This window comes from Accipiter gentilis, chromosome 9 (genome assembly GCF_929443795.1).
Source record: "Accipiter gentilis chromosome 9, bAccGen1.1, whole genome shotgun sequence".
NCBI lineage: Eukaryota > Metazoa > Chordata > Aves > Accipitriformes > Accipitridae > Astur > Astur gentilis.
In genome coordinates this window covers 22,397,594-22,425,336 of record NC_064888.1, presented here as the reverse complement: position 1 = coordinate 22,425,336, position 27,743 = coordinate 22,397,594, and the positions used below count along the sequence as shown (strand labels likewise).

The window sequence follows — 27,743 nt, the reverse complement described above, 5'->3', positions numbered from 1 at the left end:
GAACGGGGTCCCCGCTGGGTGGCAGGCAGATGTCCTGGTGTCCGTGCCCGCCCTGCGGATCCGCATCCTGTGCTGAGCGCAGGGGTGGGGCTACAGGCATAGGGAGGGGTGAGGGTGTCCGCGGGAGCAGGTCTCTCCATCCCTGGGGGCTCCGCTCAGTCGATTAACAAGTGCCTGAGAAACACCGACGCGGGGCCAGGCGGCATGGGGGGACTCGAGGGAGCCAAGACCTCCGAGGTGAGACACTGCCACCAGTGCGAGCCACCTCTGGGCTTTCCTGCCCAGGGTCCCCCAGGGTGGTTTGTCATTCCCGGCTCCTCTGAGGGGGCGGGAAGGGGGAGGCGAAAGCAGCTCCTCGTTAGTCCCTTAGCTTGCCTCCCAGCCCCCTTGGCGAGCCATCTCGCCACCTTGCTCCTTCGCTGGCGAGGCAGGCAGCGAGGGCGGCTGAGCCTGCGGAAAGGTCAGTTATATCACCGAGCTGACGTGGGCACGCAGCTGGAGGGTGTGCTGGGGAAAAAAGTCCTTGTGGGTGTTGTTTCCTGCAAGTTGCAGAGACCGCAGCTTGAGTTCAGGTGGTGGGCTAGGTTCTGGGCATCATGGCCCTGAGCCCCTCACTGGGCTGAATGTGCTCTTTTCCCCCCTTAACTCTCCCCATTGTTATTAATTTTTAGTAGTAGTAGTAGTTGTAGCAATAGTCTTGTTTTTGTTGCTTAAATGCACCAAACGGAGCCGGAGGAACGCACAAGAGGTGGCCAGAACGAGGTGATACTGGAGCGGGGTTTGCAGCATCTGCCTTATTCAGGCAGGGCAGGGAGGGCAGAGAGAGTGGATGCCAACTTCCTCGCCTCAGCTTTGCCAGATAGCAGCCGGGCAAGCTTCACGGGAGCAAGTCTCTGCAGCTTTGCTTTTTCCTGCTGCTGTGAAACTCGCCAGGAGCCAGGACAGCTCTGTGATGTTCTCCTCAACAAGAGCACGCTCGTTACTCAGAAAAGAAGTCCTTCTCCTCTCCTTTCCCCTGCCCGCCACCACCACCGTGGCCCTGTTATTGCTCAGCAATGGGACCCTTCCAGGTTTTGAGCCACTGGGAGCGAGGTGGTCTCCAGCCGAGAGGTACAACAGGGAGGAATGGCGCAGGGAGCCCTTCAGCTCCCAGCGTCAGGAGGCGGCATCCTTGGTGCTCTGAGGCTCGTGGCTGGCTGGGGCAAAGGGAGTTGTGGCTAGAATTGTATCCTACCACTTGAAAACAGAAGAAGCCCTCCAAAAAAAAGAGAAAGGCTGTTGGCTCTGTAATTGGGGGCTGACTTTGCTCTAGTCTGAACCTCTCTGAATTCACAGAAGTCTCCAGGGAGGATGAATTTGTTCCATCCAGTAATTTGAAAGGGGTGTGGGGAGGGGAGAAGATGAGGAGAATGATTTCCTTGCTCCTGGTGCCCTTAAGGGGTCACGGGACACACCCTACCGGAGAGAAGCGTGCTGTGACATGCTGCCCTATTTCGCATCCTCTCAGCAGAGAAGCAGGATTTGACATTAAGGGTTCCTTTCACATGTCAAGTGCTGATTCGGGTCCAGAATCTGGAATTAGCGTGGGAGCTGAGGAGCAGTAACCAAACAGTCCTGGTGTTTGCCCAGTCACTTTAAAGGTAGATTGGCAAATATCTCTGGGTGCCTTAAATCTTTCTTTAATATACATAGGAGTATTGACAGCTATTTGCCGTATTTTTTTCTTTTCTTTTTTTTTTTTTTTTTTTTTCTGAATTGTGAACATTCGAGGGGTTTCTTAATTATTTAATTGCCTACATGGAACTGTGGGTGCAGGTGATTTTGAATGTACTGGAGTTAGCATTTTGGTTAGATTAAGGAACAGATGCAACAACAGCTCAAGTAGAATTTTGTGATATAGGTAGAGATATAGAGCTATAACATACACACACACACCTCTAAATATATATATATTTTTGGTGGCATGTTTGTATCCTGGGCGCGTCATCCGTATGTTCAGCTTAAACGAGCCTGTGAGAGGTGGAAGCAGAGAAGGCAGCAGCGGGACCTCGTGGCTAGAGCAGCCATTCTCCTGGGACGTGTTCCCACCGCCGCTGCTCGCGCACTGCGTCATTTGGGACAAAGTCAGTCACTTGAAAACTCTCCGTGCCTCGGTTCCCGGTCTGTGCCAGGGGGTTACGCCGTGCCTCCCTGGGGTGCGCTGAGGCTCGCTGCCGACCGGCCGAGCGCGGAGGAGGAAGGCGTACGTCCCGCACGCGCGCTGCTGCTGGCAGAAGCGCGGCCTGGTTGGTTTTCCAAAGCCGTTCCCAGCCCCGCTGGTACTGTGAGGAGCAGCTGCCCACGTGTTGGGTGTTCAGGAAGGACTGGAAAGTTGAATCTGCACAGCGTCTAAGCTCTGTCGCTGTTGAAATGTGAGTAGGATACAATTTTTCCCAGCTTAGGGGTTTCTGCATAGTAGCGTCTCCGTTTTGTGTACCGGAAAGGGAGAAGAAAAACCTTTTTGGAGTAATTTCTACTAATACGGCCGCGGTCGTGCTGATCTGAAGTTTTATTTGTTCATAATAAAAACGTTACGTGAAAACTGGCTGGGCTGGTGACGACGCCCGCGCTGCCCCGCCGGGAGGGAGAAGGCCGTGCGCCGCCGCTCCCACAGCCGCCTCTCCCGCGGCAGACCCGGGGAACGAAAGGGCCGCGGCTCGGGACGCGCCGTGAGGGAGCGGCCCGCGGCGGCTCTCGCCCCCCGCCCCGCGCAGCCCGGGCCGGCGCGCCCCGCCGAGGCTGCCTGTGCGCCGCGGGGTTACTGCAGGTTACCTCCCGCCGGGGCCCCTCGCCAGAGCCTTGCGGCCGCCGGGCACACACGCCGCGCAACACGTAATACCGGCAGCCCGGCCCCCCGGCCGCCGCCGCCTCAGGCGGGTTCGTTCACCCCGGCGAGGGGGAACTTTCCTCCCGCGGGAGCGAGCGTCCCTGCTCTCCCCACGCCGTTGGCGGCGGCTGGAGGGGAGCGAACGGAGAAGGGGGAAATCCCCGGCCCGGCTCCGACTTTAACTGATGTCCCCCACCCAGCCGCCTTTTGAACATCCGATCGTAGCGGCCAAAAAGGCCACCTCTGCGCAGCGCCAGCTCGCTCCGTGCGGGAGCGGGCAGAGGGGACTCCCGGCCTTGTTCAGCACCCGGGGACCCCCGAGGCAGCCCGTGTTTGCCGGCCCTTGCAGCCGGCGTGCTGAATGCCTCGGCAAAACTGGCCCACGCTTCGGTTCCCAGCTGTGGCCGCTGCCGCCGGAAAGCCCTTCGGGTGGCACGGCCAGAGCCGGCGTGCTGCAAACCGGAGCGCGGGGGAGAGAGAGCGCGGGAGGGGGAGAAGAGGGTTATTCGGAAATAATAAGGCCTGCGCTTTCCCAGCAGCACCATTTTCCCGCCTGGAGGTGTGTGACCAGTCATTTGGGGAAATAATAATGAATATGTATTACTTAAGCATATAAATGTGGGAATTTTTAAGACAAGGGTGTGCTGTCTTGAGACAGGCACCTATTCATACGCATCAATGAAATTAATTTGAAAATACCTTGACTCTGTGTGTTACTGGCTTGCACACTGAGTAAATGAACCCCATCTGAGGGACAACACTTATACCTGAATATTGGAGCGTGATATAAATATGTTTTATATTCGCTTCCTGTGTAACTTATACTATCACAAGTAAGCTGTGCAAGGCACAAGAGAAGCTAATCTCTAATCATAGTACTTTCTGCTTTCTTAGGAATTTACAAACTTATCTGTTGCATGTTCCAGGATTTAAAGTGTCAGACTGACAGACTTTATAAGAGTTTAGAAGCCAGAGAAGACCATTGGATGGTGCAACTGAACATCTTGGGTAACAACTTTTGTCATCAGACAAAATTTCTGAGGGAAATTTTCTTTCTCAAAACAAAGTCCGTGATCTGTATTTTGAAGTTCTGATGTGAAGCCACGAAGGTATAGAGACCACCCTATTTTCCCAAGTGGAAAGCTCCAGGTAAGTTCTCATCTACCAAGAAAACCTCAAACAGGAGCAAGCTCTAACTTCCATGAACATGTTGCTTCAACTCTCCAGTGCTCCTTCCTGCAGAAAAACACCCATCATGGTGATCACTGAGATCACCAAGGTGCCCTCTTGAAAGGGCACCATGAAAATAAAGCAGCTGACATTCAAGACCCCCCCACTTCTGGATGAGTCAGTGTGTGACCACACGTACGTCTGCGTGTGTATCTTGGTTCTTTAGGAAGAGTGACTGAAGCACTGTCTCCCTGGGCCAGTGTGATAGTAACTCAGGTTGGTATTGTCTGTCTGTCTATGCTGCCATAGGGTCCATGAAATATAATCCTCGTCACTGTCCCATGCCAGGGGTGCTCATTTGTGATAATGAATGAACCTTTGCAAAAACCAAAGAGGCCATTGTTCTACCCACACAAAGTCCATTAGCATTCAGTACAGGGAGGCACTAAATCCACCCAAGAACAACAGTGTGAGCTGCCACCTGCTTTATCACCTCAGCCACGCCTCCACTCTCAGAGGGGAAAATGTCTCTGAAACCTGTGTCTTTGATCCCAGGAAGCTTCTAGAACTGCTTTCTGGGTCTTGAACATTTGCTGTGAAACTACAAAAAGACCCTGGGCAGATTCTCCCAGGACTGTGGAGTCAATGGCTAGGACTGATAACGTGGATCAGAAAACACTGCTTAAACCTAACCAATACCAATTAGGTCTAGAGCAATAGCCAGTTTTTTTACTTCTGCGTGCAGCAGCTGTTCTGTAGGTTAATGGCACAACTGGTTGCTGCAGTGAGTGCATGTACAATAAATTCAACACCTACAACAGAGTGAGGAAGTCTAATAATAAAATCTCACATTATTCCCCTCATGCTGCACACAGAAAAAACACCTATGAGATATGACAGCTACTTACGTAGGCAGATGTCCACCAAGAACACAATATAGATTAGCAGCTCTCGCAGTGTGGTCTTCACGTAAAGCTCTCTGTTTTCAGCTGTGTTCTCGGTCAACGTAGTGCCCCACAGACCTGTTGGGTGTAAAGAAGAAATTGGAGAGTTTTGATGGCCATTCTCAAAGGCTATGTGAGGAGCTGAAGTCCCATTTCCAAAGAACACTGCTGGCAGTTGGATTTTTGTCACTTTAAGGCAAAACCACTTTTCATTTCAAAATTTGACTAAGAGCTGTAAAAATGTGTTAAATAACCCCTAAAAAGAACCATTCCAGCAGGAAGAAAAGATTTGGGGCTGACAGAACTGAAATATATTGGCTTGCTTACTTTGCTAAATCACTCTCCAGTTTTCCGTTTGAGTTCATTATGGACTGATCTTTTCCTGCCTGTTTTTCAACTTACTCTTTGCAGAAACTCAGTCTTTGTCACAAGTACTCTTGAAACCATAAAATTTCTTCTCAGTTGTCCACGTGCCAACAGCTGACCTTTTGATAGAACTTCTATACCAGACACTGCATCTGACGTTAGCTTTACAACTATTGGTCCTTTTAGTGTATATTGAACCCTCAGCCCCCAAACGTTCGTCCCTTGCTTACCTAAAAGCTCTTGCAGATTTCTTGTACGTCATAAGACTCAATCAAATTACCCTGCCTAATATTTTCAGCATAAAATTTAGAGCCAAATTATCTTCAGGATGTCTATCAATGGAGCTCTGCTGACTTCAATACAGTTACGCCAATTGCACCAGCTAGTGATCCAATTTCTTCACACAGTGAAAGCAACTCATTAAATGTCACCAGGGTTGATCAAAAAGGGAGAAACGCTTCCTTTAGAAGGAGCCTTGATATTTTGGGTTTGATGAACCGCCTGATACCATTAGTGTATTTTTTTGTTCTTTTTGTAATGGCTTTCTGTTGTGATTTCTGAAATGCTCCTGAAGTTGAAAGGCATAAGAACTTCCACTTGAAAGCCTAGTGATGGAAGCCATGTCAATAACACCCACAGTCTTGCTGCTTTCTGCAGCTCCTAGAGAGCTGAGCCCTGGTGCCTATCCCCAGTAGTATGCAACAATCATCTTCCTGCAAGCCAGGATCAAAGGCCACATATTTGAAGTCATCTCTGGCAGAGGACAAAGCGCTTTTTTCTTTGGAGCAAGCAAAACCGATATAGTGGTCTGTGAACATTTACTCCTCTCCTTCCGATAGCTCTTTGGCATCTCAACAGATTGAGAGAGCTTTTTGCACCATCAGCTACCATAGTGACTGTTGCAGTGTTCACCTTCACTCCTGGACAGACAAACCAGTAGCCTATTCTGGTCATATCTGACCAGCAACAGAAATGAGAGCCTGGAGAAGATCTGGATTAACTCATGCAGGAGAGATTATCATGTGGTCTACAGGAATCTCCACAACAGAGAAATCCAAGGAGAAACAACACACCCATGTGTTCAGGTCACTTTTAATTGACCCCCTTCATCTCTAGCTGTGACTACATCACAATCTTTTAACAGGTTTATCTGTTTTTCCATGAGGCAGGGAACACCTACTGTCCACACGTTGGGAGCAGAGGCACAGACTTGCTTTGCTTTGGGAACAGAAATATACTCAGGAACACCTAAATTCAGGGAGATTAAAATATCCTTGAAAACTCAGTTCAGAGACTTGCCCAAAATTATACCTGGAGGACCATGAGGCTGGTCCAGTACCCGTTCAGATTGCATCCAGTAATTGTAAAACTGCATCAGCTGAGGTTTGGTTTCAGCTGTTTCTCTAGGAAACACGCCATGGAAATATACCACCTCATACAGGAAGCACATCCCCATCTGTGTCTCCTTTGGCACTACCTACCCCCTTGGGGGTGCATCTGTTTTGGACATGATATTTGGAATAGAAGGATACTCAAGACTAGAAGACATCCAGGCTACCTTATGGCATCTTACATCGACTGTCCAGCACTCACAAGGCAGAGCAAAGAAAAAAACCCAGAACCTAGAAAACAGGCAATCAATGCAATTTGTTTGTAATTCTTGCCTTCCTGCTAGTAACAAGTTACTGGTAAGAATTAATGGCAACACCTACATTATCTTCCGAGGCTGCTTTTAGACCAGACTTGTGACCCAGGTGACTGACTAGCTCACGGTCTTGGATACAGCCAGAGAACCTCTTCCAAAAGCAGTTGGAAGCTGGGTGTCCCTCATTGGTCCCTGTGCCACCCAGATACCCAGCAAATTCTGCCACAAAATAGCCAAGGTGGCAGGAGGCAGGCAGGAACCAGAGGACTCAGAGTTGCTTGGACACAGTTTAGAGACAAACAGTCCTGAGCAGTGACACTAGGAGCAGCAGCTACTCACTGGTAGTCCAGCCCAGTAGATGGTGGGGACAAGAAAAGAACTCAATAAGCCAGCTATGACTAGTACCCCCGAAAAGCTATGGACACACAATCCCAAGGAATAGGTTTTAAGCACCACCACCCCCCCCCCCACCCCCCCCACCCCCCCCAAACTGTCCTTGTCTAAAAGACTTATCTTTACTAACTCCATTTTCCATGTGAGACACTAAGGTGATTAAATGAAGGGGAAGGGGAGAACAAGCAGTATTTGGAGAGGCAGTGAAAAACAATGAGCACCTAGGAAAGATGCAAAGGAAAGATGCAAATTTTTCAGGGAAAATGTCTCCATCTCTGTGAGGCTGATGGTGGCCTTTCTTCCAGCTGCACTGGCCTTTGGATCTCATCCTCCCAGCTCTGGTCTGTCCTACAACCCTATTTACCACCCTTGCTGGCAGGACACACTGCTGCAACAGTCATAGAAGAAGGAAATGCTCTAGTGTCCTGCTGGGTATTTTCATTTGCATGCTCCAGTTTCAAGCCTGGCATCTCACAAATGGAATTTTGATGTTAAAGTATGGATTTGGTTTTCCATTTTAAGTGTCAAACAATGACCAGAAGAAAGGATATCAGAATAAAACAGGTAAATGATACACTACCTCTGAGCAATCTGTAATTACCCACCAAGCCCACCCAGCACTGCTCCTGGGCCGGGAGAAACCTCTAAAGCTTCAGCTCTGGCTCCCATGTGAATTAATAGTGTTAGACTGTAACCGCAATGACAAGTAAGAAAGAATTGATCATAGAGGGGCCGTGCAATTCAGGACCAGGCTATACCGTTATTGACTCGCATGTACTGTTAGAGGGTACAGCCCTGAGAAAGAGTCTTGCCTTCCAAGTCAGGAAGAAAATACACATTGACAAGAAACTAGTACTCTCCGCAAGAAATACAGTTTCTTGCTTTGTCTTCCCTGTTTTTGCAGTATTAGGACTTTATGCCTTCTATAAGAAACCGTTCAGCAAATGCTCTTGCCTGCGGCTGTATCCTTACAGGAGACCTAACTTGTTCCCAGGTTTTTTGATTGCCTCTGAATAAGCCTACATAATATTTAATCCACCTTTATCTTTTAAACTGAAAACTAGCACCTCTTTCTTTAAGCTGTCTTCAAGCAAAGCCTTGCTTGATATATTCCTGTTATCCTCTGCATTTCAGTCCTGGCAATGCTAGATTTTTCTCTGGTGGGTATTTATATCAGTTCTTAAGTTACTGTAACACAGGGGTCAGTACCCCTCCATCTAGAAAATGCACACACAGACAGGAATAGTCTCATCACCAGAGAGATGGCTGCTGTGGATTCAGGACACCTAAGCTCTGTCCAAAGCTCTGCCAACAGATTCACTGCATGACCCTGAGCACACACACCACTGAGTCTGTCTGTGCCTCCTGCCTTACAGGAAAGGTAACAGAACAGACCCTGGAGCTACAGCAAGGCACACAGAATGAGGAAGCTCCTTCCAGGTCAGCCAAAGATTATCTCCGGGGTAATGCTGGTCTATGTTGAGCAGGTTCCTGGGCTACACGGACACTATGGGGTTTCTACCTTCTGCATCCCCACACTCCCCCCACCACCACCCCGTCTCCCGCCCTTACCATTGCTCTTCCCAAGGGCTAGTACAACCTTTCTAGTCATATGTCAGAGCTTTACCTCGGATGCCTCTGAAGACGTAGAAGCAGCACTTGAGAAAAGGACTTGTCTTCCCATCCACAGCTTTGCTCTGCTCTTCCTGGTAGGGCAGTGGATCCCCCACCTCTTCAAAATTCTCATAGGGATTCTCCGGGATGGACTTGGGGTTGTAGATGGCCTGAATCTTCAAGGAGGTAGAGGGAGAGCCATCGTAAACGGGATTGTCCCAAGCTTTCTTCCCCACTGCCTCCAGCTCATGCTCCTCTGAGGCTCTAAAGCGGCTCTCGGCTCTGTTGCTTAGGTGAGATGAGCTCATGGCTAGTCACTGCCAGCCGAAGTACTTTGTAACTGGAATTGTGAAGATTGCCTGCCCAGGCTGCAGTGGTAAGCTAGCAGAGTGAGAATCGATCAATCAATGCCAAACAGCTTGTGTGCCTCAGCAACCAGGAGAGGGCACACCAAAAGCTTCCCGCAGATCGCACACATCCTCTCTCTCTTTTATACCAGCTCGACCGGTGACACCTATCAGAGGGGTGGCAGTGCCCCTCATCGTCAGCCCTAGAATCTCAGAAGTCCTGGGAACACCGACGCTTCCAGGAGACCTTCTGTGCTTCCCAACGGACATAACAGACCTAGATGCTGTCGTGGGAAGAGGAGGCTGCTAGGAGACGGCCCCTGAGTTGGGGGCTGGGACGGGAGGAATGGGAGGAGGCGGATGGGATTTAATCGGACCCCTCAGGCTGCCTGCAGCCCAGATCACTCCAGGCGGAGCTCCGGCGGGGCGCAGCGAGGGCTGGGAGCCGTGGTGGGGCCCTGTGCAAGCACCCCTGGGGAGAGGGGCCGGACGGGGAGCCTTTGCTCCGGCGATGGGGCAAGTTCCGAATTTTCAGGGAAGCAGCCAAGAGCAGAAACGCTCTCCGGGAGCGGCGGCACCAGGTGGCGCCGGCAGCTCGCCGCGAGCAGCTGCCTGCACTCGGCTGCGAGGCTTGGCGAGTCGTGCGCCAAGCCGTGCGGGCATTTCAGGAAGAACCTGGGTTTGGCCTAGAACGTCACCCTGAGCAGCGTTTCCACAGCATCCTCTTTGCTATCCCGTTGTTAAAAGCGGGAGTGAAAAACGCGAGTAAACTTCTAGGGTTCGTTGTGGAAACCAGAGCTGGGCTTTTCTGCTTTTGCAGAATTTCCGTGAGCCCTGCAGTGCCTGTTGGCCCTGAGGCAAGCCTGAGAAAAAAACAGGCAAAACTGGAAATAATAATAATAGGTAGGTGTTGCCAACATTCACCCACCGGCCAGCAGCAAGAAGTAGTCCCAGGCCCCGCTGGTGCTGGAGGCCTGTGGCTGTACCCCCGGAGGGGAGGTCCTTAACCCTGGGATGACAGGCTTCTGTCTTGGTGACGAGGTGATATATGAATTTATAGCCTGAGCCTGGTCCTTCCTTATTGGAAGAGGTGCTTCTCCACGGGTACTGATTGTAGCTATTCTTCTGACATTACCCAGGGATGCTTCCCATGACTCTTGCACCTGTAGAATCACAGGGCTCAAAGGTACAAGCAAGGGTGTTTTCTCTGGACTACAGCGTTCACACAGGTGATGTTGCTAGGCCAGCTGGGATGTGCAAGAGACATCCCCTCCATGTCACCTACCTGATGATGGCACTGAGCAGCTGCTTGAACAACAGTGAGGCAAGACCTAATTTGTCACAGGGCACTAAGAGAGCAGCAGCTGGCTGGAAGGTCACTGGAGGTCTGGGCTGGATCCTTGGACTGAATCTGGTATTACTAGGGTCTGTTGTGTTTTACTACTCCCTAGCAAAATGAGAGTGGTGGAATGGAGTCAATGGGGTGAATGGATGGAAAGCATTTGCAGAGCTCTCCGGCAGCTGGAATGATGAGGGATGAGACCCCAGTGAAAGGCCACATGCCAGGGCCAGGCATCCAGTCACACCCCCAGGACCATACAGCAGATATCCCTGCCCATGCACAAGCAGCATGGCTTATGGTGTGGAGCTGCTGCTGCTTTGGGGAAGCACACAGGTTTTTTCACAGTGCATGTCTCGCTGCCTGTGGCAACCACACCACATCACATCACATCACATCCATCCTTCAGGGCCCAGGTATGCTGCAGGTCTGCCTTCTTGCTGGCTAGGGCACAGAGCAGGTGGTGAGAGGGTGGACCTTGACCTTCTGTGTTGAAAGACTGGGTCACCCACCTAGCCCAGAGGACAGGTCGTGTCTGCATCAGCTGATTTTGAACAGCCTAACACAAGGCAGAACAAAGAACACCCTATAATTAAGGAAGCACATACAGCACTTTGCAGGCAGGCTGGGGTGAGTCATTCGTTTATGCAGGTCTGTAAAGGTCCTTTTCAGCTGGTAAACTTGAATTGTACTGTTAGTGCATGCTTCAGTTTTGGAGGGGCATCTAGGTGGGGCTTGAGATGTCTATCTGGCTTGCAAAATGGTACAAGCACTTCCTTGCTAGGAGGCAGGATACAGCATTTGCATAGGAAGCTGCCTCGTTTTACACTAGGTAGCACAGGGAGGTGTGCCAGCTCAGGGAGAACATGACCCAAACTTTAGGACCTCATAAGTCACCATGGTATGTGTTGATGTCTGTGGTGTTTGATGTAAAACCCTGTGGAGCACCAGTATTTACTGGCTAAGGAGCGACACGTGTCTGATAGCACCTTTCAGCACTTACCTCACGTCTTTATTCCTTCCAGTGCCTTGGGCCTTATTCACCAACCTTTCATTCTTGTGAAAACCAGCCAACAGAATTTCTCTTCTCCCTTCTTTTTTTTCCCCTCTTTGTTGAGGGGTCCGTTTTTCATCAGGCCTAGAAGGAACCTTTCAGAGGTACCCAGGGAGGACTGTTCCTAAACCCAGAAACAACTATCGCAGTGGGATTCATCATGTTAGGATAAGACAAAGGAGCACAGCCCGGAAGTATTCCTGACAATAAATTCCTTAAAATACGATGTGGGTCAGAGTATTTCCTGGACTGACCACTCATTCACTGCACAGAGAGGTTCCCTAAGCAGAAGGACTGTCAGCAGAACTGCTCACACCTAGCTAGAGGCGAACAAAAAAAAAATCATATGTACTAACTGCATTTGTGGTAGAGGAACTCCAGGTTTACTGCTCCTTTTTTCACTGGCTTGTTTCTAAAAGGCAGTTCTGATACTCTGAGGGGAGCCTAGAAATTTGTCCTGGGGCAGAAGCAGGGACCAGGAAAAAACACAGTAAGTGTTCTGCAGTATAAAAAGCCTCTGTGAAGAAGACATCATTTGTTCATTGTGACTGCAGGGGTGGAGATTTAATTTAGACACCAAGGGAAGCCATTGAGCAGGTGACAGGAAGAAAGCCCTGGAAGAGTTCACCTAGGGAGGGGATACATTCCCTGCTAGTGGAGAACGTTGTTATGAATAGGTTAGGTGAAGGTCTCTTAGAGGTGGTAAGGAGAGAGAGGAGGGGGCTAGGCTATATGATCTCTAAAGGCCCTTTCCATCATGGAATTATGTGATGCTAGGATTAGGCCTCCGATCCCTGTCAACAGGCCAGCAGCTTCGTTAGGTAACCTGTGAGCTATTCATCCTGAGCACCTCAAGTCTTACAGCAGGCTACAACAGCACGCTGCTGGAACACTGTCCTGTCAGCTGGCTTGCATTCACCCGTGAATGAAACAGTACTTCCATGCTGGAGGGAATAGTGACTTTTTAAAATTAATTAAAACATGTCATCTATTGGAAATCATGTGAGAAGAGGAGAAAAGAATAAGAGTTACATTAAAAAAATCCAACAAATCATCTTAATCATGGTATATAGTTTGCACGACGTTGTCAGTGCTGACTCCATTTAAATTGCCGATTCAAATGGCTAATTGAAACAAAATGCTTAACAAAAAAAAAATAATCAAGTTATGTTGAGGTACACACACAAAGACCCCCACTACAATTTTCTGTCAAGATCCCCAGCAACTAAAAGCTGGATAAAGGAATATCTTTTATTAGACTGCCGTAGTTAGGAAACAAAAGACCTGCTTCTGAGTGCACAAACCCTCCTTCACATTCCTGCAAATCTTCTCACTAAACAAAATATACAAGGCTTGCATTTCTAAAAATATGTTTTCCTAATGATGTCTCCTGGCCTAATAAAATATACTGCCTTTCCCCATGCCCCTTGTATTGTCTATAGCAATAAGTTGGCTCTTCAGCAGCTATTAACAACTCTGCTACTGCAAGGTTAGATTCTACAGCACTTACCCATAGCTCAGCAGCAGCTGGGCAGGCATCGCAACTCTGGAGGCTTTGCATCCTTCAGAAATTGTTTGCAAGTAATCCTGTGCAACGATCTCCAGAAACAGGACAAAACGTGATGGTGGGAAAAAGGAGTATACGTGCCAGATATATGTCCAGTGCTCATGACTGTTTTAGCAATTGCACACGTAGTAGTTACAAATTTACATAGCGTTACGTGAGCCTGTAATCAGTTTCATGGCCTGATCCAAACCTGCCCTTTTTCACCAGCTTGTCACAGGGTTGTGAGCTAATCTGGCTGGGGTAATACAGAATTTCTCCCTCAGTGGCATCATACAGTTTGGCTTACTTGTGTTTGTAATTATGGGGATAGCCGCTCAAAGGCTCTCAAGAAGACTGACATCACAGCACTTAAAGGGTGAGCATGCAGGAGCCTTTGCAGTTTTTGTGTGGTTTTGTGTGGGTTTGTGTGTTGTTTTTAACTGTTTCTCTATACAGCTACTCTATGGTGCTTACATGGTATGAATAACTCTACCCTACTTCTTCACAGGAGCTGAAAATTTTGCTCTACAACAAGTGATTGAATCTGCTATAAAAAAGTTCAACCACCTTCTGTATAGCAAAGAATAAAAGAAATTACAGATTTTTGTTGCATCTAAAAAATCCAAATAACAACTTAAAAAAATATATTAGCAGTAGGTTCCTTCAAATATTCACTGTGCATTTAGTTCCTGTCATGATCATTATCTTGTTATATTTGTAACTGGTTTAGAGGAGAAACACAAGGCACAGCTAATTTTGCCATCAATGTGTAGCGCAATGACCATATGATACATGAGTGTGGTGAACTCGGGCAGAAGGCCCTTGTAAAGGAATATCAGGCTGCCTACACAGAGCCAAAATAAAAATCCTTTCCAAACAATCCCAATTAAAAAAAGCTACAAAAACTATCAAGCAGAGAAAAGAGGAGTGAATGTGTATAATGACACAATTAGATGGTTCTTCAGTCTCATGATCTGTTCTTTTCCAAAAAAAAAAAAAAAAAAAAAAAAAAGACCGATGAAGTACCTATCCTAGATAGCAAACAAGTTATGCAGCAAGTACGGTTCCTGTTATTTAAGTGTCAACATTAGATCCATCCCCTGTAATGCTAGATGTCAGGCCTTACTATACACAGTACATTGGGAGGGAACTAATCACAGTAAACCGCTCAGAGATAATCAGATGGCAGATTTGATTTAATTTTCATGTAAAAGTACACATGCCTGATGCTTCTCTTCCAGTTTAGCTAGGACAAGCTTGAATATCTCTATTAATTCTAATTACAATAACGTGGTAAGAATTAAGTAGGGAAAAAAGGCTTTCTTTTGACAATGTGCAATACAGTCCAAAATGTAATTTGGGAAATAGACAAAGTGGCATGTTTAACCCAATCTTCCTGGAGAGAGGAGAATTCACCATTCAGGTATGAGACATCATCACTCAAGACCAGATTTTTCCACCTTGGTACGCTTTCTCCGGAATGTGCGGAGGTTCAAGCTTGCCGTCCGCCACTCCAGCGGGGTCTGGTAACACTGCAGCCATGCACGGCACTCCTCAGCCCAGCCAGACAGCGGGAAAATGTCTGTAGCTGCCATCTGGATCTTGAGTTTTTGGGTCACTTGCAGAAGGCCACTTCTCATTTAGCTGTCCACACCAATCCAACTGCACCACACAGGCAAAGTCAACTTTGCCCTCTACGCTACACCTAACCTGTACCTCTCCAACTCTTCAACTGACAACTGTCCAAAACCTACCAACAAACTGTCCAAATCTCAACCTTTCACTGTAAACTGCTCTCTACCGCATCTCATAGACAAGCCTTCACAAAGCCACTCACCCTGCAATAGTACTCCAACATCAAACACCTGCATGAAAACTTCCACAGCAACACTCCAACATCAACGAGCTCCTGCATGAAAATTTTCACTTTCTCCTTAAGAGTCCACCCTACACTAACTGCTGACGAACACACACTGTCCTCACCAAAGCCAAACACTGCAACAACTAGTGCCAAGTTCAAATCGCATGTGCACTGCAATATTACAGGTGTGAGTTAATGCAGAGGTGGGCTTGGAAGTTGCAGACTGTACACCCTATGGTTTAATATGGCATTTTACTGGGGAATGAGTCTTCTCCCTGGCAGAAGCGTATGAGAGGAGGCTGTTTACAGGCAAGGCGGGAATGGTTCTCCAGGTCTCTGAGGCTGAGAGTAATAAATTTTATCTGTGTTGTGGCGCAGGATTTTCTTGTTCATTTGCTTCTCGATCCAGTCAGGTGCTGCAGAGGATTGTGAGACAGACAGAGAGAGAATGAAATACTTAGAACAGGATTAACAACCTCAACATCTCTGTCCCCGAGCCTGCAGACATCCTAGGAGGCATGATCACAGTTTTGCCATTCTCCCCCACTTTACTGGCATGTGTTCCTGCAAAATTTTTCAACCCAAACACACACTTGACCCATCAAAGTTCCTACCCCAGCATCCCTTCCTCGAAGTACGTCAGCATTTGCTTTTGAAACACACCTCAGTGCCATTCCCTCCCTGAGGTACCTCAGCACTGACAGCTGAAACCTCTCTCAATGCCGTCCTCTCCCCGAGGTACATAAACGTCTCTTGCTGAAGTGCTTTGGTGCCATTCCCTCCCCGAGGTACCTAAACGTGTCCTGCTGAAGCCTCCCTGATGCCGTCCCCTGCCTGAGGTACCTCAGCCTTTCCCGCAGAAGCCTCCTCGATGCTGTCCCCAGCCTGAGGTACCTCAGCCTTTCCAGCTAATGCCGTCCCCTCCATGAGGTACCTCAGCCTTTCCCGCCGAAGCCTCCCTGATGCCGTCCCCCCATGAGGTACCTCAGACTTTACCGCTGATGCTGTCCCCTCCATGAGGTACCCCAGACTTTCCCACTGATGCCGTCCCCTCCATGAGGTACCTCAGCCTTTCCTGCTGAAGCCTCGCAGATGCCGTCCCCTCCATGAGGTACCTCAGCCTTTCCTGCTGAAGCCTCGCAGATGCCGTCCCCTCCATGAGGTATCTCAGCCTTTCCCACTGATGCCCTCCCCTCCATGAGGTACTCAGCCTTTCCTGCTGAAGCCTCGCAGATGCCGTCCCCTCCATGAGGTACCTCAGCCTTTCCCGCCAAAGCCTCGCCGATGCTGTCCCCTCCATGAGGTACCTTAGACTTTCCCGCTGATGCTGTCCCCTGCTGAGATACCTCAGCCTTTCCCAGTGAAGTCTCCCCGATGTCATCCACCCCATGAGGTACCTCCGCCTTTCCCGCTGATGCCGTCCCCTCCATAAGGTAACGCAGCCTTTGCCGCTGAAGCCTCCCCGATGCCGTCCCCTGCCTGAGGTACATCAGCCTTTCCCAGTGTAGCCTCCCCGATGCCGTCCCCTCCATGAGGTACCTCAGCACTACCCGCTGATGCTATGCCCTCCATGAGGTACCTCAACCTTTCCCAACGAAGCCTCCCGGATGCCGTCCCCTCCATGAGGTACCTCAGGCTTTCCTGCTGAAGACGCCCCGATGCCGTCCGCTCCATGAGGTACCTCAGCCTTTCCCGCTGATGCCGACCCCTCCCTGAGGTACGGCAGCCTTTCCTGCTGAAGCCTCTCCGAAACCGTCCCCTTCCTGAGGTACCTAAGCCTTTCCCACTGATGCCGTCCCCTCCATGAGGTACCTCAGACTTTCCCGCCGAAGCCTCCCCGATGCCATCCCCCTGTGAGGTACCTCAGCCTTTCCCGCCGAAGCCTCCCCGATGCCATCCCCCTGTGAGGTACCTCAGCCTTTCCCACTGATCCCGTCCCCTCCATGTGGTACCTCAGACTTTCCTGCTGATGCCGTCCCTTCCATTAGGTACCTCTACCTTTCCTGTTGATGCCATCCCCTCCAGGATGTACTTCAGCCTTTCTCGCTGATAGAGTCCTCTCCATGAGGTACCTCAGCCTTTCCCGCCAAACCCTCCCCGATGCCGTCCCCTCCATGAGGTACCTCAGCCTTTCCCGCTGTTGCCGTGCCCTTCATGAGGTACCTCAGCCTTTCCCGCTGAAGCATACCCGATGCCGTCCCCTGCATGAGGTACCTCAGCCTTTCGCGCTGAAGCATACCCGATGCCGTACCCTGCCTGAGGTACCTCAGCCTTTCCCGCCGAAGCCAACCCGATGCCAGCCCCTCCATGAGGTACCTCAGCCTTTCCCGTTGATCCCGTCTCCTCCATGAGGTACCTCACAATTTCCCGCCGAAGCCTACCCGATGCCGTCCCCTCTATGAGGTACCTCAGCCTTTCCCGCTGATGCCGTCCCATGAATGAGGTACCTCAGACATTTCCGCTGATGCCGTCCCCTCCATGAGGTATCTCAGCCTTTCCCGCTGAAGCCTCCCCGATGCAATCCCCTGACTGAGGTACCTCAGCCTTTCCCAGTGAAGCCTCCTCGATGCCATCCCCTGCCTGAGGTACCTCAGCCTTTCCCTCTGATGCCGTCCCCTCCATGAGGTACCTCAGAATTCCTGGTGACGCCATCCCCTCCATGAGGTACCTCATCCTTTTCCACTGATGCCATGTTCTCCATGAGGTACCACAGCCTTTCACGATGAAGCCTCCCCGTTGCCGTCCCCTGCCAGACATACATCAGCCTTTATCAGTGAAGCCTCTTCGAGGCCGTACCATGCCTAAGGTACCTCTGCCTTTCCCACAGATGCCGTCCCCTCCATGAGGTACCTCAGCTTTTCCCACTGATGCCTCCCCGATGCCGTCCCCTGCCTGAGGTACCTAAGCCATTCCCAGTGAAGCCTCCTCGATGCCATCCCCTGCCTTAGGTACCTCAGCCTTTCCTAATGATGCCGTCCCCTCCATAAGGTACCTCAGCTTTTCCCGCTGATGCCGTCCCCTCCATGAAGTACCTCAGTCTTTCCCGCCTAAACGTCCCCGATGCCATCCCCTCCATGAGGTACCTCAGCCTTTTTCGCTGATGCCGTCCCCTCCATGAGGTACCTCATCCTTTCCCACTGATGCCGACCCCTCCCTGAGGTACCGCAGCCTTTCCTGCTGAAGCCTCTCTGAAACCGTCCCCTTCCTGAGGTACCTCAGCTTTTCTCGCTGATGCCGTCCTCTCCATGAGGTACCTCAGCCTTTCCTGCTGAAGCCTCCCCGAAACAGTTATCGTCGGGTCCGTCCTGGCTCCCGATACTGGGATGCAGCGATCACCCCGGATTTGCCCGATCTACCCCCAAGATCGCTAGCGGCTGCTCTATCGGTCAGCAGATCCCTCCTACAGGGTACCCTCCTCCCATACGTGGACTACGCTGCACACCAGACATCTCTGTGTGATTTACCAGCTGCCCTGGCCTGTACTGCTACAGGCTCCCCTTGTAAAACATACCATTTGGTCCGCGGCTCCGCAGGAGGTTGTTGTCTGCTCCCGCGGTGAGCGGCTGGCAGCAGAGGCTCCTCCGAGGAAAGTGCTTGGGGCGCGCCGAGGGGCGTCCGCTCCGCAGTCGGTCCCGCAGCTGAGCAGAGTCTCCTGCCTGGCTGGCCAAACTGACGTGCGGAAAACAGACTCCACAATCAGTGAGATTGTAAAGTAGGTATGTTCATTCAGCGCTGGGCGGCACGGGGGGTAGTCCCACCAAAGTCGTGTGCGCGCGACTCGGCAGTTCACCTGAAGTTTATACAGTCAGGTATTACATATTTACAATACGCCTATACATATGCATGACCTATCCCCGCTCCATATTAAAATTAGCTCCAAGAGGTCATTTCCATAGTCCCCTCCCAACTGCGCCTGCGCAGGACCTCTTTATGGTGGTCGTCTGGTGGCCGCAGAGATGAAGATAGATGACTCCTCTTCATCACCGCTAGTAACCTTTTTCCTTGCGCAGGCTCAGTGATTTCTTGGTATTCACCCAAGCTGCAAGACCAGTCTTAGCTGGCTCTTGGGGCCTGCTCCTGCTTCTTATGAAGGACTGACTTTACCTCATTGGCTGGTTCTTGGCACCAGCTCTTCTTATCAAGGACTGTCTCTACCTCAGCTAATTTCAACAATGTAAGCACTAAACATCTTCTTTCACGCCCCTTTATTATGTCTACTAAGATTCTTTTGACTCCCCTTGTCTCACCTCCATGAGGTACCTCAGCCTTTCCCGCTGATGCCGTCCCCTCCATGAGGTTCCTCAGCCTTTCCCACTAATGCCGACTCCTCCCTAAGGCACCGCAGTCTTTCTCGCTGAAGCCTTCCCGAAACCATCCCCTTCCTGAGGTACCTCAGCCCTCCCCGCGGAAACCCACTCGGGGCCATCCCTTCCATGAGGTACCTCAGCCTTTTCCGATGATGCCGTCCCCTCCATGAGGTATCTCAGCATTTCCCGCTTATGTCGTCCCCTCCATGAGGTACCTCATCCTTTCCCGACGAAGCCTCCCTGATGCCGTCCCCTCCATGAGGTACCTCAGCCTTTCCTGCTGATGCTGTCCCCTGCCTGAGGTACCTCAGCCTATCCCGCTGATGCTGTCCCCTCCATGAGGTAACTCAGCCTTTCCCGCTGAAGCCTCCCCGTTGCCGTCCCTTTCCTGATGTAACTCAGCCTTTTTCAGTGAAGACTCCTCGATGCCGTCCCCTGCCTGAAATACCTCAGCCTTTCCCACTGATGCTGTCCCCTGCATGACGTACCTCAGCCTTTCCCGCTGATGCCGTCCCCTGTCTGAGGTACCTCAGCCTTTCCCGCTGATGCCGTCCCCTCCATGAGGTGCCTCAGCCTTTGCCGCTGCAGCCGTCCCCAACATGAGGTACCTCAGCCTTTCCCGTCGAAGCCTCCCTGATGCCGTCTCCTCCATGAGGTACCTCAGCCATTCCCGCTGAAGCCTCCCCTATGCCGTCTCCTCCATGAGGTACCTCAGACTTTCCCAGTGAAGCTGCCTCGATGCCGTCCCCTCCATGAGTTACCTCAGCCCTTCCCGCTGATGCCGTCCCCTCCATGAGGTTCCTCAGCCTTTCCCGCTGATGCCGACCCCTCCCTGATGCACCGCAGTCTTTCCCGCTGAAGCCTCTCCGAAACCGTCCCCTTCCTGAGGTACCTCAGCCCTCCCCGTGGAACCCCACTCGGGGCCATCCCTTCCATGAGGTACCTCAGCCTTTCCCGCTGATGCCGTCTCCTGCGTGGGGTACCTCAGCCTTTCCCGCCGAAGCCTCCCCGATGACGTCCCCTCCATGAGGTACCTCAGTCTTTCCCGCCCAAGTCTCCCCGATGCATTACCCTCAATGAGGTACGTCAGTTTTCCCGTTGATGCCGTCCCCTCCATGACGTACCTCAGCATTTCCGGCTGATGCCGTCCCCAACATGAGGTACCTCAGCCTTTCCCGTCGAAGCCTCCCTGATGCCATCCCCACCATGAGGTACCTCAGCCATTCCTGCTGAAGCCTCCCCTATGCCGTCTCCTCCATGAGGTACCTCAGCCTTTCCCAGTGAAGCCGTTCCCGCTGATGCCGTCCCTTCCATGAGTTACCTCAGCCCTTCCCGCTGATGCCGTCCCCTCCATGAGGTTACTCAGCCTTTCCGGATGATGCCGACCCCTCCCTGATGCACCACAGTCCTTCCCGCTGAAGCCTCCCCGAAACCGTCCCCTTCCATGAAGTACCTCAGCCTTTCCCGCTGATGCAGTCCCCTCCAAGAGGTATCTCAGCCTTTCCCCCTTATGCCGTCCACTCCATGAGGTACCTCAGCCTTTCCCGCTGAAGCCTCCCCGATGCCGTCCCCTCCATGAGGTAGCTCAGCCTTTTCCGCTGAGGCCATCCCTTCCATGAGTGGCCTGGTTTCAGCTGGGATAGAGCTCACTGTCTTCCTAGTAGCTGGTACAGTGCTATGTTTTGAGTTCAGCATGCAAAGAATGTTGATAACACTGATGTTTTCAGTTGTTGCTCAGTATTGTTTAGACTATAGTCAAGGATTTTTCAGCTTCTCATGGCCAGCCAGGGCACAAGAAGTTGGCACAGGACACAACCAAGGCACCTGACCCAAACTGGCCAATGGTGTATTCCATACCATGTGACGTCCTATCTAGTTTAGGAACTGGGAAGCGGGGGGGGGGGGGGCAGGGAATCGCTGCTCGGGGACTGGCGGGGTGTCGGTTGGCGGGTGGTGAGCTATTGCCCTGTGCATCATTTGTACATTCCAATCCTTTTATTACTACTGTTGTCATTTTATTAGTGTTATCATTATCATTATTAGTTTCTTCTCTTCTGTTCTATTAAACCGTTCTTATCTCAGCCCAGGAGTTTTACTTTTTTTTCCCGATTTCCTCCCCCATCCCACTGGATGGGGGAAGTGAGTGAGCGGCTGCGTGGTACTTAGTTGCTGGCTGGGGTTAAGCCACGACAATGAGGTACCTCAGCCCTTCCCGCCGAAGCCTCCTCGATGATGTCCCCTTCCTGAGGTACTTCAGCCTTTCCCGTGAAGCCTCCTCGATACTGTCCCCTGCATGAGGTACCTCTGCCTTTCCCGCTGATGCTGTCCCCTTCTTGAGGTACCTCAGCCTTTCCCGCTGATGCCGTGCCCTCCATGAGGTACCACAGCCCTTCCCGGCGAAGCCTCCCCGATGCCGTCCTCTCCATGAGGTAAATCAGCCTTTACCTCTGATGCCATCCCCTCCATAAGGTAGCTCAGACTTTCCCTCTGAGGCTGTCCCGTCCATGAGGTTCCTCAGCCTTTCCCGCTGCTGCTGTCCCCTCCATGAGGTACCTCAGCCTTTCCCGCCGAAGCCTCCCCGATGCCGTCCCCTCAAAGAGGTACCTCAGCCTTTCCCACTGAAGCCTCCCCGATGCCATCCCCTACCTGAGGTACCTCAGCCTTTCCCAGTAAAGGATCCTCTATGTTGTCCCCTGTCTAGGGTACCTCAGCCTTTCCCGCTGATGCTGTCCCCTGCCTGAGGAACCTCAGCGTTTCCCGCCAAAGCCTCCCCGATGCTGTCCCCTCCATGAGGTACCTCAGCCTTTCCGGCTGATGCCGTCCCCTCCATGAGGTAGCTCAGCCTTTACCGCTGATGCTATCCCCTCCATGAGGTACCTCAGCCTTTCCCGCTGATGCCTTCTGCTCCATGAGGTACCTCAGCCTTTACGGCTGATGCCGACCCCTCCCTGAGGTACCTCAGCCTTTGCCGCTGAAGCCTCCCCGAAACCGACCTCTTCCTGAAGTACCTCAGCCTTTTCCGCGGAAACCCACTCGGGTCCATCCCCTCCATGAGGTACCTCAGCCTTTCCCATTGATTCCGTCCCCTCCATGAGGTATCTCAGGCTTTCCCGCCGAAGCCTCCCCGATGCCGTGCCCTCCATGAGGTACCTCAGCCTTTCCCGATGATGCCGTCCACTGCCTGACGTACCTCAGCCTTTCCCGTTGATGCCGTCCCCTCCATGAGGTACCTCAGAATTCCTGGTGACGCCATGCCCTCCATAAGGTACCTCATCCTTTCCCAATGATGCCGTGCTCTCCATGAGGTACCACAGCCTTTCACGATGAAGCCTCCCCGTTGCCGTCCCCTGCCCGACGTACATCAGCCTTTATCAGTGAAGCCTCCTCGATGCCGTACCATGCCTGAGGTACCTCAGCCTTTCCCACAGATGCCGTCCCCTCCATGAGGTACCTCAGCCTTTCCTTCTGAAGCCTCCCCGATGCCGTCCCCACCATGAGGTACCTCAGCTTTTCCCACTGGTGCCTCCCCGATGCCGTCCCCTGCCTGAGTTACCTAAGCCATTCCCAGTGAAGCCTCCTCGATGCCGTACCCTGCCTGAGGTACCTCAGACTTTCCCGCTGATACCGTCCCCTCCATGAGGTACCTCAGCCTTTTCTGCTGATGCCATCCCTTTCATGAGGTACCTCAGCCTTTCCCAATGAAGCCTCCCCGACGCTGTCACCTCCATGAGGTACGTCAGCCTTTCCCGCTGATGCCGTCCCCTCCATGAGGTACCTCAGCCTTTTTCGCTGATGCCGTCCGCTCCATGAGGTACCTCAGCCTTTCCCGCTGATGCCGACCCCTCCCTGAGGTACCGCAGCCTTTCCTGCTGAAGCCTCTCCAAAACCGTACCCTTCCTGAGGTACCTAAGCCTTTCCCACTGATGCCGTCCCCTCCATGAGATACCTCAGCCTTTCCCGCCGAAGCCTCCCCGATGCCATCCCCCCATGAAGTACCTCAGCCTTTCCCACTGATCCTGTCCCCTCCATGTGGTACCTCAGACTTTCCCGCTGATGCCGTCCCTTCCATTAGGTACCTCTACCTTTCCTGCTGATGCCGTCCCCTCCAGGATGTACTTCAGCCTTTCCCGCTGATAGAGTCCTCTCCATGAGGTACCTCAGCCTTTCCCGCTCTTGCCGTCCCCTCCATGAGGTACCTCAGCCTTTCCCGCTGATGCTGTGCCCTCCATTAGGTACCTCAGGCTTTCCCGCCGAAGCCAACCCGATGCCGGCCCCTCCATGAGGTACCTCAGACTTTCCCGTTGACGCCGTCCCCTCCATTAGGTACCTCAGCCTTTCCAGCCGAAGCCAACCCTATGCTCGCCCCTCCATGAGGTACCTCAGCCTTTCCCGTTGATGCCGTCCCCTCCATGAGGTACCTCAGCCTTTCCCGCTGATGCCGTCCCCTCCATGAGGTATCTCAGCCTTTCCCACTTATGTCGTCCCCTCCATGAGGTACCTCATCCTTTCCCGACAAAGCCTCCCTGATGCTGTCCCCTCCATGAGGTACCTCAGCCTTTCCCGTTGATGCCGTCCCCTCCATGAGGTACCTCAGCCTTTCCTGCTGATGCCGTCCCCTGCCTGAGGTACCTCAGCCTATCCCGCTGATGCTGTCCCCTCCATGAGGTAACTCAGCCTTTCCCGCTGAAGCCTCCCCGTTGCCGTCCCTTTCCTGATGTAACTCAGCCTTTTTCAGTGAAGACTCCTCGATGCCGTCCCCTGCCTGAAATACCTCAGCCTTTCCCACTGATGCTGTCCCCTGCATGACGTACCTCAGCCTTTCCCGCTGATGCCGTCCCCTGTCTGAGGTACCTCAGCCTTTCCCGCTGATGCCGTCCCCTCCATGAGGTGCCTCAGCCTTTGCCGCTGCTGCCGTCCCCAACATGAGGTACCTCAGCCTTTCCCGTCGAAGCCTCCCTGATGCCGTCTCCTCCATGAGGTACCTCAGACTTTACCGCTGATGCCATCCCCTCCATGAGGTACCTCAGCCATTCCCGCTGAAGCCTCCCCTATGCCGTCTCCTCCATGAGTTACCTCAGACTTTCCCAGTGAAGCTGCCTCGATGCCGTCCCCTCCATGAGTTACCTCAGCCCTTCCTGCTGATGCCGTCCCCTCCATGAGGTTCCTCAGCCTTTCCCGCTGATGCCAACCCCTCCCTGATGCACCGCAGTCTTTCCCGCTGAAGCCTCTCCGAAACTGTCCCCTTCCTGAGGTACCTCAGCCCTCCCCGTGGAAACCCACTCGGGGCCATCCCTTCCATGAGGTACCTCAGCCTTTCCCGCTGATGTCGTCTCCTGCGTGGGGTACCTCAGCCTTTCCCGCTGAAGCCTCCCCGATGACGTCCCCTCCATGAGGACCTCAGCCTTTTTCGCCAAAGCCTCCCAGATGCCGTCCCCTTCATGAGGTACCTCAGTCTTTTCCGCCCAAGTCTCCCCGATGCGTTACCCTCCATGACGTACGTCAGCCTTTCCCGTTGATGCCGTCCCCTCCATGAGGTTCCTCAGCCTTTCCGGCTGATGCCGTCCCCTCCATGAGGTGCCTCAGCCTTTGCCGCTGCTGCCGTCCCCAACATGAGGTACCTCAGCTTTTCCCGCTGAAGCCTCGCCTATGCCGTCTCCTCCACGAGGTACCTCAGCCTTTCCCAGTGAAGCCGTTCCCGCTGATTCTGTCCCTTCCATGAGTTACCTCAGCTCTTCCCGCTGATGCCAACCCCTCCATGAGGTTCCTCAGCCTTTCCCGCTGATGCCGACCGCTCCCTGACGCACCACAGTCCTTCCCGCTGAAGCCTCCGCGAAACCGTCCCCTTCCTGAGGTACCTCAGCCATTTCGGCGGAAACTCACTCGGAGCCATCCCTTCCATGAAGTACCTCAGTCTTTCCCCCTTATGCCGTCCCCTCCATGACGTACCTCAGCCTTTCCTGCTGATGCCGTCTCCTCCATGAGGTACCTCAGCTTTACCGCTGATGCCATCCCCTCCATGAGGTACCTCAGTCTTTCCTGCTGATGCCTCCCTGATGCCATCCCCTGCCTGAGGTACCTCAGCCTTTCCCAGTAAAGCCTCCTCGATGCCGTCCCCTGCCTGAGGTACCTCAGCCTTTCCCGCTGATGGTGTCCCCTGCTTGAGGTACCTCAGCCTTTCCCGCCGAAGCCTCCACAATGCCGTCCCCTCCATGAGGTACCTCAGCATTTCCTTCTGAAGCCTCTCCGAAACCATCCCATTCCTGAGGTACCTCAGCCTTTCCCGCGGAAACCCACTCTGGGCCATCCCCTCCATGAGGTACCTCAGACTTTCCCGCTGATGCCATCCTCTCCATGAGGTACCTCAGCCTTTCCGGCTGGTGCCGTCCCCTCCATGAGGTACCTCAGCCTTTCCCGACGAAGCCTCCTGATGCCGTCCCCTCCATGAGGTAACTCAGCCTTTCCCGCTGATGCTGTCCCCTCCATGAGGTACCTCAGCCTTTCCCGCTGAAGCGTCCCCGTTGCCATCCCTTTCCTGAGGTACCTCAGCCTTTACCAGTGAAGACTCCTCGATGCCGTCCCCTGCCTGAGGTACCTCAGCCTTTCCCGCTGATGCTGTCCCCTCCATGAGGTTCCTCAGCCTTTCCCGCTGATGCCGTCCACTCCGTGAGGTACCTCAGCGTTTCCCACCAAAGCTTTCCAAATGCGGTCCCATCCACGATATATCTCAGCCTTTCCCGCTGATGCCGTCCCCTCCATGATGTACATCAGCCTTTCCTGCTGAAGCATTCCTGTTGCCGTCCTGTGCCTGAGGTACCTCAGCCTTTCCCCCTGATGCCCTCCACTGCCTAAGGTACCTCAGCCTTTCCCCCTGATGCCGTCCCCTGCATGTGGTACGTCAGCCTTTCCCGCTGATGCTGTCCCCTCCATGAGGTACCTCAGCCTTTCCCACTGACGCCGTCCTCTCCATGAGGTACCTCAGCCTGTCCTGCTGAAGCCTCCCCGATGCCATCCCGTGCCTGACGTACCTCAGCCTTTCACGCTGATGCTGTCCCCTGCTTGAGGTACCTCAGCCTTTCCCGCTGAAGCCTCCACGATGCCGTCGCCTCCATGAGGTACCTCAGCATTTCCCGCTGAAGCCTCCCCGATGCTGTCCCCTCCCTGAGGTATCGCAGCCGTTCCCACTGAAGCCTCTCCGAAACCGTCCCATTCCTGAGGTACCTCAGCTTTCCCCGCGGAAACCCACTCGGGGCCATCCCCTCCATGAGGTACCTCAGCCTTTTTCGCCGAAGCCTCCCCGATGCCGTCCCCTCCATGAGGTACCTCAGTCTTTCCCGCCAAAGTCTCCGTGATGCGTTACCCTCCATGAGGTACCTCAGGCTTTCCCGTTGATGCCGTCCCCTCCATGAGGTACCTCAGCCTTTCCCGCTGCTGCCTTCTCCAACATAAGGTACCTCAGGCTTTCTCGACGAAGCCTCCCCAATGCCGTCACCTCCATGAGTTACCTCAGCCTTTACTGCTGATGCCATCCCCTCCATGAGGTACCTCAGCCTTTCCCGCTGAAGCCTCCCCTATGCCGTCCCCTCCCTGAGGAACCTCAGCATTTCCCAGTGAAGCTTCCTCGATGCCGTCCCCTTCATGAGGTACCTCCACCTTTCCCGCTGATGCCGTCCCCTATATATGGTTCCTCAGCCTTTCCAGGTGATGCCGACCCCTCCCTGAGTCATCGCAGTCTTTCCCGCTGAAGCGTCCCCGAGACCGTCCCCTTCCTGAGGTACCTCAGGCTTTCCGGCGGAAACCCACTCGGGGCCATCCCTTCCATGAGGTACCTCAGCCTTTCCCGCTGATGCCATCCCCTCCATGAGGTATCTCAGCCTGTCCCGCTGATGCTGTCCCCTCCATGAGGTACCTCAGCCTTTCCTGCTGATGCCGTCCTCTCCATGAGGTACCTCAGTCTTTCCCTCTGATGCCGTCCACTCCATGAGTTATCTCAGCCTGTTGGGAATTGGCTTGATGAGAAAGGACATGGGTCTATAGAAAAGTTGTGCGAGCAGAGTTCTGTGTGAAAGAATGTCAGTTTGAGCAGCAAGACTAGGCCTTGGCCGAAAACAGCTGGCTTTACTGATATCGGGAGAAAAACGACAGCTGGTCTCGCTGTTATCAGGAGAAAGACAGGGACGGTGTGACCTTGGCATAACTTCATAAGTAATTTTTGAAGAAGTTCCCATGAGAAAGTTACGGAACACGTATAGCTGCAAATCACCAGTGGGCGTGTTTTAGTAATGAATAAACAT

The 27,743-nt window shown here is 52.6% G+C and overlaps 1 long non-coding RNA gene across 1 annotated transcript in view; it reads left to right on the top strand.

Annotated features, from left to right (window-relative positions):
- The window catches only part of LOC126043094 (uncharacterized), a 78,993-nt gene that overhangs the window by 46,202 nt on the left and 5,048 nt on the right, over nucleotides 1-27,743 (top strand). The gene's annotated exons all lie outside the window — the stretch shown is intronic.